At 30.7% G+C, this 10410-nt stretch overlaps 1 long non-coding RNA gene across 1 annotated transcript; it reads right to left on the reverse strand.

Annotated features, from left to right (window-relative positions):
• Positions 1 to 6364: 6364 nt before the first annotated feature.
• On the reverse strand, positions 6365 to 9770 carry LOC139509136 (uncharacterized). The gene is made up of 3 exons (XR_011661576.1): positions 9600 to 9770; positions 7046 to 7232; positions 6365 to 6395 (listed from the first exon to the last, which is right to left on the reverse strand). It is a non-coding gene; the product is annotated as an uncharacterized lncRNA (long non-coding RNA).
• Between the last annotated feature and the right edge of the window lie 640 nt (positions 9771 to 10410).

Raw genomic sequence — 10410 nt, forward strand, 5'->3', positions numbered from 1 at the left:
CAGGCTTTTTTTTTGTAACCATGCGTAATTTTATATCTATATGATTTGGTTTCTATAAGCAAAACTATAATCTTGCATATTTCCAACACTTTTAGTTGTCTCTGCAATTCACATTTATTTGGAGAAGATTTAAAAATGTTTTGATCTCCTTCATCACTGATGAATCTTAAATGAAGTACACAATGTTTTGTCATTGGGGCTATTCAGACCTAAAATGCTTGTCATCAGGTGCTATTTAGAGCTTGCGGCTTGGAGTGGGTTTGTGTAGTCTTATTTTGGCAATATTAATTTGACCTGCTCGTTACTTATACATCCCGTCATTGTGTAATTTGTATTCTTGTATTCTTGTCTTTCATTATTGCTATGTACGTTCTCTATATACCCTTTTTTGTGTTTCTTTGTTGACATATTTTTTTGTTTTTATATTGATAAAGATTATAACACAGTGTTGACTGTTGTACCCCTATTTTTGACATTTTTACCTATTATGTCTGTTTGTTTTGTTCACACAAAATCGTTGTCAATATAATGGAATTTTTTGCAAACCGTCATATAAATGAGAAGCTTATCTAGCTATGAAACCAGGTTTAATACACAAATTTCTATATAAGAAAATACCTGTACAAAGCCAATCGTATGACAGTTGTTATCCATTTGTGTGATGTCGGTTTAAGCTTTTGATTTTGCATTTGATTTGGGACTTTCCGTTTTAATTTCGGTATGTTTGTAAATTTACTTTTCCTTGGCTTCTGGGAAAAGGAATGAACATATATTTGGTCTACAAATTTGTAATGTTGATTTGTAGCAGGTAGCAATTTTTACATTTGCCGTAATCCCTCATCAAATGCAAAAAATACTACGGCAAAGCTTTTTTCATGTGTCAACTATATCATTAACGATGAGACTATAACTTACCATTATAGAATTTCCCTACTTGGTAAATGCACTTAGACAGAAAAGGGGATAACAAGACCACTCATAAAGCTCGTATCTTAGTTAATTCGTCATCCATAACAAACGTCAAGTATGAGAACTATGCACTTGTCAATTCAGTTTGAATTTTGTCCCCCATAGACTGTTAGTATATGTATATCAATTTGGAAAACGTGCCGTTTTTGTGCATTGAGGAATCAAAAATCTAGTAAAATCTTCAAATATGTCGCCCCTTTAATTTAGAATTCGACAACCCATTGAAAAGTATCGACGTCAAAGCTTTTCCCAAGCGTTGGCAATATCGACGAAGGAAACCATTACACAGTTCAAATCCTTAGATGAGTATATGCACTGTTTTCTGAAAGCTTCAAAACAGTAGAATTTTTGATAGTTACTTTTTCCACAGACACTCCTCTGGACCCTTGTATCTGTTACCGATATACATTTTAGTGTAAAATAGAATTTTTGTTGTTGTTTTTTTGGTTTTTTTTGTTGTTATAAACATTCAAATATTTATAAATGAAATGCTCTTTCATTTATGGACGATATCTAGTTTATAGAAAAAAAAAATTATTAAAAAAAAGTTGTTTCATTTCAATACTCATAGCAAATAGATAATCTGATTTTGAGTATTCCAAATTACCTTCTAAAAAGCAGCAAAATCGATTTCTCTTACCAATGAAACGTGTTACAAAGGCAAAGAAAAAAATCTGAGAAACAATAAGTAAACCCTACATTTTAAATGTAAGCAGTCAGCATCATTTAAAAATGTGTGCATTAATTACCAGGCACTTATGGTAAGCCATTATTTCTTGTCGTTTGTGCAATTGTGTCCTTGTGGTTCGATGGGTTTCGTTTTTGGTTTCGTGTATGAATAACAATGATTTGAAATCAAAATGTGTTTGTGGTTTATGTCATGTGAAGACAAATATGATCATAGTGTGTTGTAATTAGTTGTCAAATACCTTCAAATAATAATGCATGTTTTTATGCCCCACCTACGATAGTAGAGGGGCATTATGTTTTCTGGTCTGTGCGTCCGTTCGTCCGTCCGTCTGTTCGTCCGTCCGTTCGTTCGTCCGTCTGTCCCGCTTCAGGTTAAAGTTTTTGGTCGAGGTAGTTTTTGATGAAGTTGAAGTCCAATCGACTTCAAACTTGGTACACATGTTCCCTATGATATGATCTTTCTAATTTTAATGCCAAATTAGAGATTTTACCCCAATTTCACGGTCCACTGAACATAGAAATGATAGTGCGAGTGGGGCATTCGTGTACTGAGGACACATTCTTGTTATTATATGTAATAAATTATTAAGTCTATACTAACAAATGAAGACTCCAGGGTTGTTAATCATATGTACATATCATAATTTGATTGATTATTCTGCTCTTTATGAGCGACGTGATTGACAAATTAAACTATTCTTATTCTGCCTGTATGTGAACTGTCTCGTTTGTCCTAATGTTCTCGTAATTTACTTTGAATGTATTCTTGCAACCGTCTAGTTGATCTAGATTTCCTGGTGTGTGTCGTATCTGTCCAGATTTTCTTGGAATTTATATGTTGATCTCTTGTTTGTTGTGCAAGCAACTATCTAGAAGCTCTAGATTTTCTTGTATGTGTTCTTTTCTTTGGATTTATATAGACTATAACTTGTTTAGTGTCTTTACAGCTAATTTCCTAATGCATGTAGAACAAAACTTTGGTTAGCTTGCTTGCTTGGTTTTTATATTGTACAATCCATAGGATAACACCCAATTAAATTCAAATATAATATATTCAGGTTAAACAATGCCTATATATACTGTTTAAAGATGTCAATCTTATTTACAAAGCTTGTATTAACAATTATACAAACAAAGCAAGCAAGCCAAACAAAGTTTTAATTTGCAAGCATTAGGAAATCAGCTGTAAATATAGTTGTATTTGTACGAGGCTAGGAAACAAGGTGCATGCGAGCTTTAGCGAGCTACTACACCTGTTTCGAGCCGAGTAATGATAAATTTTCCTTTACAAAAGGACGATGTTTTCTTGTATGTGTTCTGTTCTTTGGATATATATTTTTCTTAAAAGCAAATCATCCCAATCCACCATTAATTTACTCAACCGTCATCACAGGTAATATGTTAACAATATTAACTATTTCATAGCATAAGAAACTTGCTGGAGAAATATCTATCCCGAGAGCAGACTTAGGGTAATTTTAATTGTAATCGTTAATCAGCTGTTATTGATTACAATTTTGCAAGTAATCATTGTAATCATTAATCAGTCAAAAAATCTGTTTACATGTAATTTAATTTATCAATTACTTTTCAAAATACCCTGTAATCCTGATTACATTTTGATCACATTCTGATTACAATGAAAAAATCTAAACTAAAAAAAAAAATCACAATTAATAAACATCTAACATGTTGAAATAGTTTTGTTTACTTTAAGCATGTTAATTGATTTCTATACTTTGTCTGTAAACAGTAAACTGTTACAGAAAAGTCATCATTAGCCTAAGTAAAAGATATTGTACATATATTCACAATTGAACGATGTACGTATGTATTTGATAATGAATATTATATTCAAATAATACTTTTCTTTAAGCCCTGAATTTTAATCTTTGTTGATATTGTGATTTTTGTCAACTTTGAATTGACAGACAGGAGATTAATTTAGGTTTGTTTTTATGGCAATTACCAGTTATGTATACCTGCAGGGCAATATATAAGATAAAAGATAAATCAGACATAAGACAATTTATCTAATTAGCCCAAACTAAATTTTAAAGTTGTACAAACATATTGTTTAAATTTAATAAATTTTGGTATTTATTTGACAAATTAAATACAATGATTTTAAAGCATTTTTTCATTTTGTATAACATTTGTTTAAACAATTCTAAAGTAACATATATTAAACATTCTAACATAGTTTTTAACTGGGTAATTTTATTTCATCGATATTTTAACTTTTACATACATATAAAGTCTGGAAGAGGCCAGAAAACAAACACCAAACTCTTTATAAACCTTTATTAATTGAAGTCAAAATTTTTCCAGAAATCAATAATGGATGAAGTGTAAAAGGTCATAGCCAGTGACACAATGTTCAGGTATAGATAAAGTTTGAAGTTATTATTTTATAACGTATATTAAACATGATTAAATAAAATCGTTTCTCAAATTAGAGGTTTATTCACTCAAATCATTCAAAATGTTGTCTTTTTTAATTTAAATTCATTGTAATCAGATGTAATCAAGATTACTTTGAAAATGTAATCATTAATTTAATGAGATCCTTTTCGAAATGATGTAATCATTAATTTAATTTTAAACGTACAAATTACAAAGTAATTGTAATTCTTAAATCAATTACATTGAAAGTAATCGGACCCATCTCTGCCCGAGAGAGCAAGGGTTTGTAATATTGTGCCTTTTCATCATTTCGTTCGTATGTGACGTCATGGTTATAACTCTTTTTGCGTTCAGGCCTGGTTTGTCACTGAGTCGGGCGTGTCTATTTTCTGTGTTGGTCTTCAATGTATTATGTATTCGTGTTTTGTTTTCTGTAATTTGTTAAGACGTCAGTTTTATGATGTAAATCTTAAATTCATTTGATTAAATTTACTGTTTGCAATAGCATAAATTGTTTCTATATAATAAGGATGTTCTTATCACAAAGCAGAAAACCTTAGCGTATTTGGCACAACCTTTTTTCAACTTTTGATCCTCAGAGCTGTACAACTTTGTACCCCTTTATTGACTTTTGAACTTTTATTTCTGGGCGTCACTGGTAATTCTTGTTGGACGAGGCGCGTTTTTGACAGTAATGAATTTTAAACCTGATGCCTTTTGTTATCTGTTGTTCGTGTGTTTCTAATACGTTCTCCTATTTGTTTGTTTTGTGGTCCTGTATTATTATGTTGTCATTTTGATGTTATATATAACAAATGCCATCAAAGTGCGAGGTTTGGCATGCCACAAAACCAGGTTCAACCCACCATTTTTTTTCTTTAAAAATGTCCTGTGCCAAGTCAGGAAAATGGCCATTGTTATATCATAGTTCGTTTCTGTGTGTGTAACATTTTTACGTTGTGTTTCCGTTGTGTCGATTGTTTTCGCCTATATTTGAGTGTACTATAAGACATGTCACGGTACTTTTCTATCCCAAATTCATGTATTTGGTTTTGATGTTATATTGGTTATTCTCATCGGATTTTGTCTAATGGTTAGTCCCGTTGCTGTGTGTGTTACATTTTAATGTTGTGTCGTTGTTCCCCTCTAACATTTAATGCGTTTCCCTCAGTTTTAGTTTGTTACCCCGATTTTGTTTTTTGTCCATAGATTTATGAGTTTTGAACAGCGGTATACTACTGTTGCCTTTATTTGGCAGTCATAAAAAAATCAATGTATCAAAACATAAACGGAGAACAAAATCGTAGTCAAAGATAATTTTATCTTATCGAGGCAAAAATATGAGAACTCCAAGGCAAATTCATAACGGCAAATGTCAAAGTCAAAAGCTCAAACACGTCAAACGAATTTAAACAACTGTCATATTCCTGACTTATTAATGACATTTCCTTATGAAGTAATTTTGAGTTTCAAATTCAGTTTCTGTACCATAGAAAGATTGAAAATGATAATCCCTTTAAGAGTAAAGGGAATGTGTGTCTTTTTAATATCTTTCCAATATTCATCTCTAAATAATTGTACATTGTATGTGTGTTTCCTTCTTGGAAAATTGGGATGTTTTCTACTCTTTGGTCGGGTAGTTGTCTCTTTGACACATTACCAATTTCCATTCTCAATTTTATTGTTCAGTTTTTATACATAAAAGTTGTTTATAGTAAAATGACAATTTCAATTCGAATAGTTTACTAGTGACTAGTGCGTAAATCTTGAATGTCAATTTTGTTTTCCTTTTGTCTTTACAAAGGACGATGTTTTCTTGTATGTGTTCTGTTCTTTGGGTATATATTTTTTCCCTAAAAGCAAAACATCCCAATCCACCATTACTCAACCGTCATCACAGTAATATGTTAACAATATTAACTATTTCATAGCTTAATTTAAGAAACTTGCTGGAGAAATATCTATCAAAAGCTCAAACACGTCAACGAATTTAAACAACTGTCATATTCCTGACTTATTAATGACATTTCCTTATGTAATAATTTTGAATTACAAATTCTGTTCCTGTTACAACAGAAAGGTTGAAAATGATACTCCTCTTTTTAATATCTTCCCAATATTCATCTCTAAATAATTGTACATTGTATGTGTGTTTCCTCCTTAGAAAATTCATATAGAAATTATAAAACTGTGTTGTAATAACGTATTTATTGAACAACAGTACAAACAGACGTACAAAAATACATTAACAAAGTTATAAAATCCCTTTGTGTCAAATAATTCCACTCATGGTGAGGCTTTTCCTATTTCTACCCCGTTGCATCTATACTCTACAAAATAAATAGTAAGATATTTAATTAAGGTTATACATGTACGAAATTTACTCTAATTACAAGCATGTGTGATAAGAGTAAACACTTGTTATTAAACTTTTTGTAACAAATTACAGGCAGTATACACCAAGGGGAACTCAAAACACATAAGTCGAAGATAAACTGACAACGTCATTGCAAAACGAAAAACGACTGAAGGAGAAGTCCACAAAATACTACAAACCAAACGATTTAGTAAAGCAACAATGCAGGAAGTATATTTGTTTTCTGTATTATAGCGCATATTAAAAGCTCAACATATGTACGAGTTTCGTTCGGATTACAAATGTGTATCTTAAAGGGACTACCTGTTCGGTTGTGTGGGTTCTAAGAAAAAAGATATACTAGTAATATCTGATTATTAGGAAGTCGAATAAAATGAAAATCAATAATTTCACGTAAGACAAAAACTAACACCTGTTCAATTGGTCTCGTTGTGACCTGTTATGATCATGGCTTACAAATACGACAAAAACGGTATTGAAACTGAAGCTCTAAAACATCAGTGTGGTAGTTTGAACGTAAATTTTATAATACAATCTAGTTTGAAATCAAATGACGAATGTTTATCAAATTACATTAAAAACTAAATATATATATATACTGACCAATTCATTTTAGGGATTTTCTATGGTCAATCAACGAACCAAAACTTCATTAAACAACATCTCTTGTAAATGATACGTCTGTTATAGTCGTTATATCCCTCACAGTCTCCGGGGTAGTATACTTCTTCAAATGGATCAGGACAATCATTGGGGAAACACCGACAGGTTCCGGGTATCACTTGACCATCTGAAATTAGAATGTGTCCATAATTTATTTGTATAGTTCAATTGTGATATGAATAATAGCAATTATTACATGTTTTGTTAAATTGTGCATCGAAAGAAACCGCTGACCCAAAATGAATGATATGTATTTGAAAGGTAATACATAGCTGAACTTTCAACAACATTTTGGTTTTGGTTAACGATGTTCCTCTGGCTCCATTTTGAGACAAATATTGCTGTTTATAATTGGTGATTTGTTTAGAAATTAATTAAATTATCGCTATTTACGATAGTTACCTTTGATCTTACTGACTGATTATTTCCTTTCTCATTACAGTAGAGTTATATTAAAAAGTATCGCTAGAAACCGTCAAAGGTAAAATAGCGATAAACAGATAATTATTGATCATCTCGACTCGATTGCTTTTTCTCACTTTTGCCATACCGGCTCAAGCGAGAAATCAATCTCGTCAAAATGACTAATGATTATCTATAAATATTGCTAAAACGTAACCATACAGTAACACATATTTTTCAGTGAAACTATCAGTGTTAAGTTTTTCTCTTTCTGAATTTGCATAATGCATTTAACGCTGCATGTTAAAACAAATTCATTCATTTACTAGATATAAACGAACACCCAGCTTATTAAAACAAACAAAAAAATCAAATACATGAATTAAATAATAAAAAGGTAAAATACCTATTGAAATAAGTAAAGAAGGTTAAAATTGTTGCAAAAAGATGAAAAAAATATAGGTGGTCTGTAAAAATAGTAACATCCAGTCAGGAAAATAATGGCCAACAAAACATATGTATAATGTGTCTGTGGCAGTAGCAATTATAATCGCACGTGATTATTTAATGGGAAATTATATTTTCCGGAAACGAAAAAAAGGTGTTTAAAACATTTCAATGTCATGTTTACAGAATTTTTTATGTTGCAAATGACTTGATATAGTATTTCAATTTATTTTGGTTGTACGATACATACGTCCACTTTGTTATTTCAACGATTAATCAAAATAATGTTTGTTTGCACGATTTGATTGTTTGTATTAAGTGCATTTGTCTCCGTGAGGGAGAGATAGGTGGTTAATAACGTCATTTACGCGTTTGTTCAAATTTCAATCTATGTAGCTTCTGTGTGGCATAGATATTATTGTTCGAGTTGTGGGTTCACTGATGTAAACAATTGTTTTCAAATAATCTATATTTGCTATAAGAAAAAAATTGTGCTCTAACAAATATTTTTATAAGAATCTGGAAAATGTCATTTTAATAACTTGCACTTTTCCTTACATATATGATAATAAATTAGACAACTTAGTTAATAGGTATGTCATTTTTGTTATAAATATAATACATGCCTAAGTATAAACAGGTGTAATAGAAATAGGAAGATACAAAATAAAAAAAAACACCAGGTATCTTGAATCGAAATATGATGAGGGATCCGAAACCAGAGAAACAATTACATGAGACCGCAACACGATTGGTAAGTAAAATCGGTATCTGCTTCCTCCCACATAGTATAATCCTCCGTTGGAAGGGGATCCAGTTTTTACTTACAAATGTCACTTAACAAAGTGTTGTTGATCCTCAGAATTGGGATCATCCGTAGAATTCGGATTAAGATATCCGGTGTGAATAAGGCAACACAAATTGAAAGCAAAAGCAGTATACCGGTGTTCAAAAGTTATAAATCAATTGAGAGAAAACAATTCCGGGTATAAAATAAAACCGATGAAAACCACAGATAGAAAAATAAAATGGTCAAAAAGTAAAAAGGCGGTAACCAACAAACAATCCACAATGTAACTGCCCGGGAACTGACAAGATTATGCAATACCAAAACAAAACGCCTTGAAAATAAAGCCTGCTGTCAATTCAGGTGCTCCTGATAAAGTTCAACAATAAGCAACCAAAAATAATAAAACATACACAGCAACTGTTGTAATAATTGCACTGATAGATAAGAAACATTTTGTAATTTGTATTACTGTAAAGCATTTTTTCAAAAATTCATTCTGAAATCCGTAAAAATGCATTAGAGAGGCCATTCATCAAATATTTCATCACTTTCGAAAGGAATTTGGGTAAAGTTATTTTCCGTTTTTCGGTCCTATTAAACAATTTTATGTGTAGTTGTTATGATATGATTTACACATACAATAAACATTGTTACACTAAAAGTTTGTGTGATTGGTACAACAAGGATGCCCTTTTTGTCCTATTATTTAAACTATGTCTATAAGTTTTTAGCAATTTGGAAAAAAGAATTTAAAAGATTTGAATTCCAGAATTATAGTAATACAAATTCCACAACAAAACAAATTAAACAAACATTTATAAGCATATTATTTTAAGCATTAATTTGATAACTTACCGCACACTAGCAGCAAGGTAACAACAAGAAAAACACAGAGTAAAATGTGTTTCATCCCTTCCCCATATTAATTTAGCGGATGATCAAGTTATTCTACCGGTCTAAAGCGGACGATCAAGTATTCCCGAATATATAAAACCTGTATTTTATGTTTACTGATATAAAGAGATCCAAATGGGGGCGTGGTTTTGTGTCTTATTTGCATGCTCATAACATACGTATCAATTTATTATAACACAAAAATGTGGTTGTGCGAAACGATTCTGATTAATTTCAAACTGTAAGGTGAATGATAAGAAATGACATTGTCAAATGCAAAATTTAATTAGCAATAAAAGCATAATATATAACGAAAAGTGGTGAAATATTAATATTTTTTTTTAATAATGTTGTATTGAAAGTTGACAAGTAAGAATGACTTTTACTATAAAAATAGAAAGAATTAATTAACTGATATCTTATATATTTTGATAGAAAGACGGATAATTGATTTATCTTTTATTATAACAGATCTTTTAAATTTATATATTTCAGAGAAATATGTAAACAAGTTCCGTTTCCTTATAATTTTTTTTATCAAGATGCGTTTAGGAACAGAACTAGGATCTGAACATAAACCGCAACTACATGTAGTTACTATGACATCCTAAATGCAGATGGGCATCTTTCAATGACCTTTAATTAACTTATTCAAATCCAAATGTTAATTAATATATTTGTTTGATAAAACACTAGTAATTCTTAATACTATAATTAGTTTGCGGAATAACTACTAAGCATGATAATTGTTTTTATGACAAGGTAATAATTA

The sequence above is a fragment of the Mytilus edulis genome, unplaced genomic scaffold, assembly GCF_963676685.1.
Source record: "Mytilus edulis unplaced genomic scaffold, xbMytEdul2.2 SCAFFOLD_665, whole genome shotgun sequence".
NCBI classification, from domain to species: Eukaryota; Metazoa; Mollusca; class Bivalvia; order Mytilida; family Mytilidae; genus Mytilus; species Mytilus edulis.